This window comes from Oncorhynchus gorbuscha, unplaced genomic scaffold (assembly GCF_021184085.1).
Source record: "Oncorhynchus gorbuscha isolate QuinsamMale2020 ecotype Even-year unplaced genomic scaffold, OgorEven_v1.0 Un_scaffold_1460, whole genome shotgun sequence".
Lineage (NCBI taxonomy): Eukaryota > Metazoa > Chordata > Actinopteri > Salmoniformes > Salmonidae > Oncorhynchus > Oncorhynchus gorbuscha.
Genome location: NW_025746235.1, coordinates 122,501 through 132,500, shown reverse-complemented (window position 1 = coordinate 132,500; position 10,000 = coordinate 122,501). Strand labels below are relative to the sequence as shown.

General features: G+C 45.3%; 1 long non-coding RNA gene across 1 annotated transcript in view; it reads left to right on the top strand.

Annotated features, from left to right (window-relative positions):
* The window catches only part of LOC124022869, an 18,368-nt gene that overhangs the window by 8,217 nt on the left and 151 nt on the right, over positions 1-10,000 (top strand). Inside the window, exon 3 of the long non-coding RNA XR_006836643.1 lies at positions 8,990-10,000. This exon is cut by the window's right edge and continues 151 nt beyond it. This is a non-coding gene — a long non-coding RNA (uncharacterized LOC124022869). The remainder of the gene's footprint in view (positions 1-8,989) is intronic.

Sequence of the window (10,000 nt, the reverse complement as noted above, 5' to 3'; positions counted from 1 at the left end):
TACTGACCACACGCCACTATAACACTCCCTACTGACCACACGTCACTATAACACTCCCCTACTGACCACACGTCACTATAACACTCCCCTACTGACCACACATCACTATAACACTCCCCTACTGACCACACGTCACTATAACACTCCCCTACTGACCACACATGACTAAAACACTCCCCTACTGACCACACGTCACTATAACACTCCCCTACTGACCACACGTCACTATAACACTCCCCTACTGACCACACGTCACTATAACACTCCCCTACTGACCACACGTCACTATAACACTCCCCTACTGACCACATGTCACTATAACACTCCCTACTGACTGACCACACGTCACTATAACACTCCCCTACTGACCACACGTCACTATAACACTCCCCTACTGACCACACATCACTATAACACTCCCTTACAGACCACACATCACTAAAACAAGTGCCACTGATCTACACAGACACAAAATGGCTGCCCCCTAGCTAGAGCCCGAATGGAGGTTCTTTCCTGGAGCCAAACGAACTTGGCTACACTCCCCATGACCTCCAGGCTTGGGTCAATAGGTCAACATATCATCATGACATAATCCAATTGGACAATGAACAGGAAGTGAATTAGGTCGGGACAACCAATCGGAAATACAGACTTTTAGAGCAGAATTAGCATATTAGCCAGCAACTTATAAAAACTCAGAGTCAGACAGGCTACTTTTAATCAAGCACAGAAACCCCAGACACAATCATGTAGCGGAAGGCTAGGCTATCACTCGATCATCGTGAAATATATCCGATATCTCTTTAATTTAAAACTATCACTCGATCATCGTGAAATATATCCGATATCTCTTTAATTTAAAACTATCACTCGATCATCGTGAAATATATCCGATATCTCTTTAATTTAAAACTATCACTCGATCATCGTGAAATATATCTGATATCTCTTTAATTTAAAACTATCACTCGATCATCGTGAAATATATCTGATATCTCTTTAATTTAAAACTATCACTCGATCATCGTGAAATGTGTCCGATATCTCTTTAATTTAAAACTATCACTCGATCATCGTGAAATGTATCTGATATCTCTTTCATTTAAATTAAGATAATAGTGACTCCTGTGATGAACTAAATCTCAGAACCTTTCTCTGGTCCTCCAGTCTGTTATTTAACTCAGAACCTTTCTCTGGTCCTCCAGTCTGTTATTTAACTCAGAACCTTTCTCTGGTCCTCCAGTCTGTTATTTAACTCAGAACCTTTCTCTGGTCCTCCAGTCTGTTATTTAACTCAGAACCTTTCTCTGGTCCTCCAGTCTGTTATTTAACTCAGAACCTTTCTCTGGTCCTCCAGTCTGTTATTTAACTCAGAACCTTTCTCTGGTCCTGCAGTCTGTTATTTAACTCAGAACCTTTCTCTGGTCCTGCAGTCTGTTATTTAACTCAGAACCTTTCTCTGGTCCTCCAGTCTGTTATTTAACTCAGAACCTTTCTCTGGTCCTCCAGTCTGTTATTTAACTCAGAACCTTTCTCTGGTCCTGCAGTCTGTTATTTAACTCAGAACCTTTCTCTGGTCCTCCAGTCTGTTATTTAACTCAGAACCTTTCTCTGGTCCTCCAGTCTGTTATTTAACTCAGAACCTTTCTCTGGTCCTGCAGTCTGTTATTTAACTCAGAACCTTTCTCTGGTCCTCCAGTCTGTTATTTAACTCAGAACCTTTCTCTGGTTTCTCTGTTATTTAACTCAGAACCTTTCTCTGGTCCTCCAGTCTGTTATTTAACTCAGAACCTTTCTCTGGTCCTCCAGTCTGTTATTTAACTCAGAACCTTTCTCTGGTCCTCCAGTCTGTTATTTAACTCAGAACCTTTCTCTGGTCCTCCAGTCTGTTATTTAACTCAGAACCTTTCTCTGGTCCTCCAGTCTGTTATTTAACTCAGAACCTTTCTCTGGTCCTGCAGTCTGTTATTTAACTCAGAACCTTTCTCTGGTCCTGCAGTCTGTTATTTAACTCAGAACCTTTCTCTGGTCCTGCAGTCTGTTATTTAACTCAGAACCTTTCTCTGGTCCTGCAGTCTGTTATTTAACTCAGAACCTTTCTCTGGTCCTGCAGTCTGTTATTTAACTCAGAACCTTTCTCTGGTCCTGCAGTCTGTTATTTAACTCAGAACCTTTCTCTGGTCCTGCAGTCTGTTATTTAACTCAGAACCTTTCTCTGGTCCTGCAGTCTGTTATTTAACTCAGAACCTTTCTCTGGTCCTGCAGTCTGTTATTTAACTCAGAACCTTTCTCTGGTCCTCCAGTCTGTTATTTAACTCAGAACCTTTCTCTGGTCCTCCAGTCTGTTATTTAACTCAGAACCTTTCTCTGGTCCTCCAGTCTGTTATTTTCTTTCCTTTTACTTCCTAGAGTTTTATTTCTCTGTATTTCTTCATTCTCATAAGACTTTGACTTTTTCTTTGTAGATACACACACACACACACACACACACACACATACACACACACACACACACACACACACACACACACACACACACACACACACACACACACACACACACACACACACACACACACACACACACACACACACACACACACACACACACACACACACTGTCCACACACACACACACACACACACCTCGCTAGTGTCAATTTGAAGAAGTATCGACCGTTGGACAGACAGGAAGTGAATCATTGTCTCCATCTCCAATCCATCTAAAGCCCTTCAACTCAACTACACAAGAGGCGGAGTCCTAAAATAGCACACTATATGGTGAACTACTACCAGAGCCCTATTCCCTATATAGTGAACTACTACCAGAGCCCTATTCCCTATATAGTGAACTACTACCAGAGCCCTATTCCCTATATAGTGGTACTACTATAGACCAGAGCACTATTCCCTATATAGTGAACTACTACCAGAGCCCTATTCCCTATATAGTGGTACTACTATAGACCAGAGCCCTATTCCCTATATAGTGGTACTACTATAGACCAGAGCCCTATTCCCTATATAGTGGTACTACTATAGACCAGAGCCCTATTCCCTATATAGTGGTACTACTATAGACCAGAGCCCTATTCCCTCTATAGTGGTACTACTATAGACCAGAGCCCTATTCCTATATAGTGGTACTACTATAGACCAGAGCCCTATTCCCTATATAGTGGTACTACTATAGACCAGAGCCCTATTCCTATATAGTGGTACTACTATAGACCAGGGCCCTATTCCCTATATAGTGGTACTACTATAGACCAGGGCCCTATTCCTCTATAGTGGTACTACTATAGACCAGAGCCCTATTCCTATATATAGTGGTACTACTATAGACCAGAGCCCTATTCCCTCTATAGTGGTACTACTATAGACCAGAGCCCTATTCCCTATATAGTGGTACTACTATAGACCAGAGCCCTATTCCCTATATAGTGAACTACTATAGACCAGAGCCCTATTCCCTATATAGTGAACTACTACCAGAGCCCTATTCCTATATAGTGGTACTACTATAGACCAGAGCCCTATTCCCTATATAGTGAACTACTATAGACCAGAGCCCTATTCCCTATATAGTGAACTACTACCAGAGCCCTATTCCCTATATAGTGGTACTACTATAGACCAGAGCCCTATTCCCTATATAGTGAACTACTACCAGAGCCCTATTCCCTATATAGTGGTACTACTATAGACCAGAGCCCTATTCCCTCTATAGTGGTACTACTATAGACCAGAGCCCTATTCCCTATATAGTGAACTACTATAGACCAGAGCCCTATTCCCTATATAGTGAACTACTACCAGAGCCCTATTCCCTATATAGTGAACTACTACCAGAGCCCTATTCCCTCTATAGTGGTACTACTATAGACCAGAGCCCTATTCCCTATATAGTGGTACTACTATAGACCAGAGCCCTATTCCCTATATAGTGAACTACTACCAGAGCCCTATTCCCTATATAGTGGTACTACTATAGACCAGAGCCCTATTCCCTCTATAGTGGTACTACTATAGACCAGAGCCCTATTCCTATATAGTGAACTACTATAGACCAGAGCCCTATTCCCTATATAGTGAACTACTACCAGAGCCCTATTCCCTATATAGTGAACTACTACCAGAGCCCTATTCCCTCTATAGTGGTACTACTATAGACCAGAGCCCTATTCCCTATATAGTGGTACTACTATAGACCAGAGCCCTATTCCCTATATAGTGGTACTACTATAGACCAGGGCCCTATTCCCCATATAGTGGTACTACTATAGACCAGAGCCCTATTCCCTATATAGTGGTACTACTTTAGACCAGGGCCCTATTCCCTATATAGTGCACTACTATAGACCAGAGCCCTATTCCCTATATAGTGAACTACTAGTGACCAGAGCCCTATTCCCTATATAGTGGTACTACTATAGACCAGAGCCCTATTCCCTATATAGTGGTACTACTATAGACCAGAGCCCTATTCCCTATATAGTGGACTACTATAGACCAGAGCCCTATTCCCTATATAGTGGTACTACTATAGACCAGAGCCCTATTCCCTATATAGTACACTACTATAGACCAGAGCCCTATTCCCTATATAGTGCACTACTATAGACCAGAGCCCTATTCCCTATATAGTGGTACTACTATAGACCAGAGCCCTATTCCCTATATAGTGGTACTACTATAGACCAGAGTCCTATTCCCTATATAGTGGTACTACTATAGACCAGAGCCCTATTCCCTATATAGTGGTACTACTATAGACCAGAGCCCTATTCCCTATATAGTGGTACTACTATAGACCAGAGCCCTATTCCTATATAGTGGTACTACTATAGACCAGAGCCCTATTCCCTATATAGTGAACTACTACCAGAGCCCTATTCCCTATATAGTGAACTACTACCAGAGCCCTATTCCCTATATAGTGGTACTACTATAGACCAGAGCCCTATTCCCTATATAGTGGTACTACTAGTGACCAGAGCCCTATTCCCTATATAGTGGTACTACTATAGACCAGAGCCCTATTCCCTATATAGTGGTACTACTATAGACCAGAGCCCTATTCCCTATATAGTGGTACTACTATAGACCAGAGCCCTATTCCCTATATAGTGGTACTACTATAGACCAGAGCCCTATTCCCTATATAGTGGTACTACTATAGACCAGAGCCCTATTCCCTATATAGTGGTACTACTATAGACCAGAGCCCTATTCCTATATAGTGGTACTACTATAGACCAGAGCCCTATTCCCTATATAGTGGTACTACTATAGACCAGAGCCCTATTCCCTATATAGTGGTACTACTATAGACCAGAGCCCTATTCCCTATATAGTGGTACTACTATAGACCAGAGCCCTATTCCCTATATAGTGAACTACTACCAGAGCCCTATTCCCTATATAGTGAACTACTACCAGAGCCCTATTCCCTATATAGTGGTACTACTATAGACCAGAGCCCTATTCCTATATAGTGGTACTACTAGTGACCAGAGCCCTATTCCCTATATAGTGGTACTACTATAGACCAGAGCCCTATTCCCTATATAGTGGTACTACTATAGACCAGAGCCCTATTCCCTATATAGTGGTACTACTATAGACCAGAGCCCTATTCCCTATATAGTGGTACTACTATAGACCAGAGCCCTATTCCCTATATAGTGGTACTACTATAGACCAGAGCCCTATTCCCTATATAGTGGTACTACTATAGACCAGAGCCCTATTCCTATATAGTGGTACTACTATAGACCAGAGCCCTATTCCCTATATAGTGGTACTACTTTTTTAGACCAGAGCCCTATTGCCTATATAGTGCACTACTTTAGACCAGAGCCCTATTGCCTATATAGTGCACTACTGTAGACCAGGGTCCTATGAGTTATTGTCACTATAAAGGGTACTACTTTAGACCAGGGTCCTATGAGTTGTTGTCACTATAATGGGTACTACTTTAGACCAGGGTCCTAGGAGTTGTTGTCACTATAAAGGATACTACTTTAGACCAGAGCCCTATTCCCTATATAGTGTACTACTACAGACCAGGGTCCTATGAGTTGTTGTCACTATAAAGCGTACATGGTGCCATTTGGAACGTGACCATTGTATAGTTCTGGAACACATCTTGCCATTGCTCTGACCTCATTGGCTCACGGACAGAGAGGGAGGGTTTCCATTCGTCGAGGGTCTTTTTGATTGACAGGCGTGACATTGAGGGTCTGTCATTGTGGGTGGTACTGTACCGCACAGTGGGGCAGGGCCACACACACACGACACACACATACACACACTCCTTTGTCCTCTGCAGAGCGGTGAAACCTCCTGTCCCCAGAGGAGACACAACCTGCTGTTCCATCACAACCTCTCCCTGCTCCCTCTCTCCTTCTCCTGCCTGTCTCTCTATTTCTCTCTCTTTTGCATCTCCTCTATCTCTCGCTCTCCCTTTCCCCTCTCCTCCTCTCTTTTACCTATCCTATCCTATCCTATCTTTCTGTCTCTCTCTCCCTCTATCTCTCGCTCTCCCTTTCCCCTCTCCTCCTCTCTCTTTACCTATCCTATCCTATCCTATCTTTCTGTCTCTCTCTCCTCTATCTCTCGCTCTCCCTTTTCCCTTCTCCTCCTCTCTCTTTACCTATCCTATCCTATCCTATCTTTCTGTCTCTCTCTCCTCTATCTCTCGCTCTCCCTTTCCCCTCTCCTCCTCTCTCTTTACCTATCCTATCCTATCTTTCTGTCTCTCTCTCCTCTATCTCTCTGTCTCTCGCTCTCCCTTTCCCTCTCCTCTCCTCCTCTCTCTTTACCTCTCCTATCTTTCTGCCTCCCTCTCCTCTATCTCTCTGTCTTTCTCTCTCTCTTTATAATCTCCATAGCTTTCTTTCCCCCTCCTTCACCTAATCTCATCATATCTCCTCCTCCTCTGTCCTGTCCTCCTCCTTCACCTAATCTCATCATATCTCCTCCTCCTCTGTCCTGTCCCCCTCCTCTGTCCTGTCCCCCCTTCACCTAATCTCATCATATCTCCTCCTCCTCTGTCCTGTCCCCCTCCTCTGTCCTGTCCCCCCTTCACCTAATCTCATCATATCTCCTCCTCCTCTGTCCTGTCCTCCTCCTCTGTCCTGTCCCCTCCTTCACCTAATCTCATCATATCTCCTCCTCCTCTGTCCTGTCCTCCTCCTCTGTCCTGTCCCCCTCCTTCACCTAATCTCATCATATCTCCTCCTCCTCTGTCCTGTCCCCCTCCTTCACCTAATCTCATCATATCTCCTCCTCCTCTGTCCTGTCCTCCTCCTCTGTCCTGTCCCCCTCCTTCACCTAATCTCATCATATCTCCTCCTCCTCTGTCCTGTCCTCCTCCTCTGTCCTGTCCCCCTCCTTCACCTAATCTCATCATATCTCCTCCTCCTCTGTCCTGTCCTCCTCCTTCACCTAATCTCATCATATCTCCCCCTCCTCTGTCCTGTCCTCCTCCTTCACCTAATCTCATCATATCTCCTCCTCCTCTGTCCTGTCCTCCTCCTTCACCTAATCTCATCATATCTCCCCCTCCACTGTCCTGCCCTCCTCCTCTGTCCTGTCCCTCTCCTTCACCTAATCTCATCATATCTCCTCCTCCTCTGTCCTGTCCTCCTCCTTCACCTAATCTCATCATATCTCCCCCTCCACTGTCCTGCCCCCCTCCTCTTAGGAGGATATTAAGCTGTTCCATTCTGCTGACCTCTCTATTTAATATTTTTGATTTTCTTCTCCTACTCCTTCTCCTCCTTCTACTCCTCCTCCTCCTCTCCCTCCTCCTCCTCCTTCTCCCCCCCTCCTCCTCAACATCCTCCCCCTCCTTCTCCTCCCCCTCCTCCTCTTCCTCCTCAACCTCCTTCTCTTCCTCCTCAACATCCTCCCCTCCTCCATCTCCTCATTCTCCTCCCCCTCCTCCCCCTCCTCCTCCTCCCCCTCCTCCTTCTCCTTCTTCTCCTCCTGCCCCTCCTCCTTCTCCTTCTCCTCCTTCTTCTCTTTCTTCTTTTCCTTCTCCTCCTCCTTCTCCTCCTTCTCCTCCTCCTCCTCCTTCTCCTCCTCCTCCTCCCCTCCTCCCCCTCCTTCTCCTCCTCCTCCTCCTTCTTCTCCTTCTCCTCCTCCTCATCCTCCTCCCCTCCTTCTCCTCCCTCCTCCTTCTCCTTCTTCTCCTTCTCCTCCTCCTGCCCCTCCTTCTTCTCTTTCTTCTCCTCCTCCTCCTCCTCCTCCCTCACCTCCTCCTCCCCCTCCTTCTCCTCCTCCTCCTCCTCCTCCTTCTTCTCCTCCTCCTCCTCCTCCTCACCCTCCTCCTCTTCCTCCTTCTTCTCCTTCTCCTCCTCCTCCCCCTTCTCATTCTCCTCCTCCTGCCCCTCCTCCTCCTCCTCCTCCTTCTTCTCCTCCTCCTCCACCCTCCTCCTCCCCCCCTCCTCCTCCTCATCCTCCTTCTCCTCCTTCTCCTCCTCCACCTCCTCTCCCTCCTCCTCCTCCTCCCCCTCCTTCTTCTCCTCCTCCTCCTCCTTCTTCTCCTCCTCCTCCTCCTCCTCCTCACCCTCCTCCTCCTTCTTCTCCTTCTCCTCCTCCCCCTTCTCCTCCTCCTGCCCCTCCTCCTCCTTCTTCTCCTCCTCCTCCTCCTCCTCCTCCTTCTCTTTCTTCTTCTCCTCCTCCTCCTCCTCTCCTCCTCTTCTCCTTCTCCTCCTCCTGCCCCTCCTCCTCCTTCTTCTCCTCCTCCTCCACCCTCCTCCTTCTCCTTCTCCTCCTCCTCCTCCTCCTCCTCCTCCTCCTCCCTTCCTCCTCCTCCCTCCTCCTCCTCCTCTCCTCCTCCTCATCCTCCTTCTTCTCCTTCTCCTCCTCCACCACCTCTTCCTCCTCCTCCTTCTCTTTCTTCTCCTCTTCCTCCTCCTCCTCCCTCCTCCTCCTCCTGACAGTAATAATAATCCCTGTCTCTTCTTTGGCTTTTCAGATCTCATAATAATATGATAATATTCACCGTTCTGTCAGAACCTGGAGGGCTGGAAAGGGAAAAGAATCAGGGTCGTGCATCCCAAATGACACCCCTACGTAGTGCACTACTTTTGACCAGGGCCCAATGGGGCAACAGTGCACTATATAGGGAATAGGTTGCTTAGTGACACCCAATGAGGTCGTTCCAAAGGCAAACCCTTTTCTGACACACCTTCCTGTTTCTGTCTGTATTCTACCTGGACTTGTTTCAATGCCTTTTAAAACAAAATCACCTCTTCAAATGCATTTCATACACAATAGAAATATATAGTCTTTGTTTTCTAAAGACAAGACGCATCATTTCTCTCATCGTATTACCACCGCAAACAATTCAGTCATTATCTTGGTTAGTTTCCATTGTATCTCCCAGCAAACAATTCAGTCATTATCTTGGTTAGTTTCCATTGTATCTCCCAGCAAACAATTCAGTCATTATCTTGGTTAGTTTCTACTGTATCTCCCAGCAAACAATTCATTATCTTGGTTAGTTTCCATTGTATCTCCCAGCAAACAATTCAGTCATTATCTTGGTTAGATTCCATTGTATCTCCCAGCAAACAATTCAGTCATTATCTTGGTTAGTTTCTACTGTATCTCCCAGCAAACAATTCATTATCTTGGTTAGTTTCCATTGTATCTCCCAGCAAACAATTCAGTCATTATCTTGGTTAGATTCCATTGTATCTCCCAGCAAACAATTCAGTCATTATCTTGGTTAGTTTCTACTGTATCTCCCAGCAAACAATTCATTATCTTGGTTAGTTTCCATTGTATCTCCCAGCAAACAATTCAGTCATTATCTTGGTTAGATTCCATTGTATCTCCCAGCAAACAATTCAGTCATTATCTTGGTTAGTTTCTACTGTATCTCCCAGCAAACAATTCAGTCATTATCTTGGTTAGTTTCTACTGTATCTCCCAGCAAACAATTGAGTCATTATCTTGGTTAGATTCCATTGTATCTCCCAGC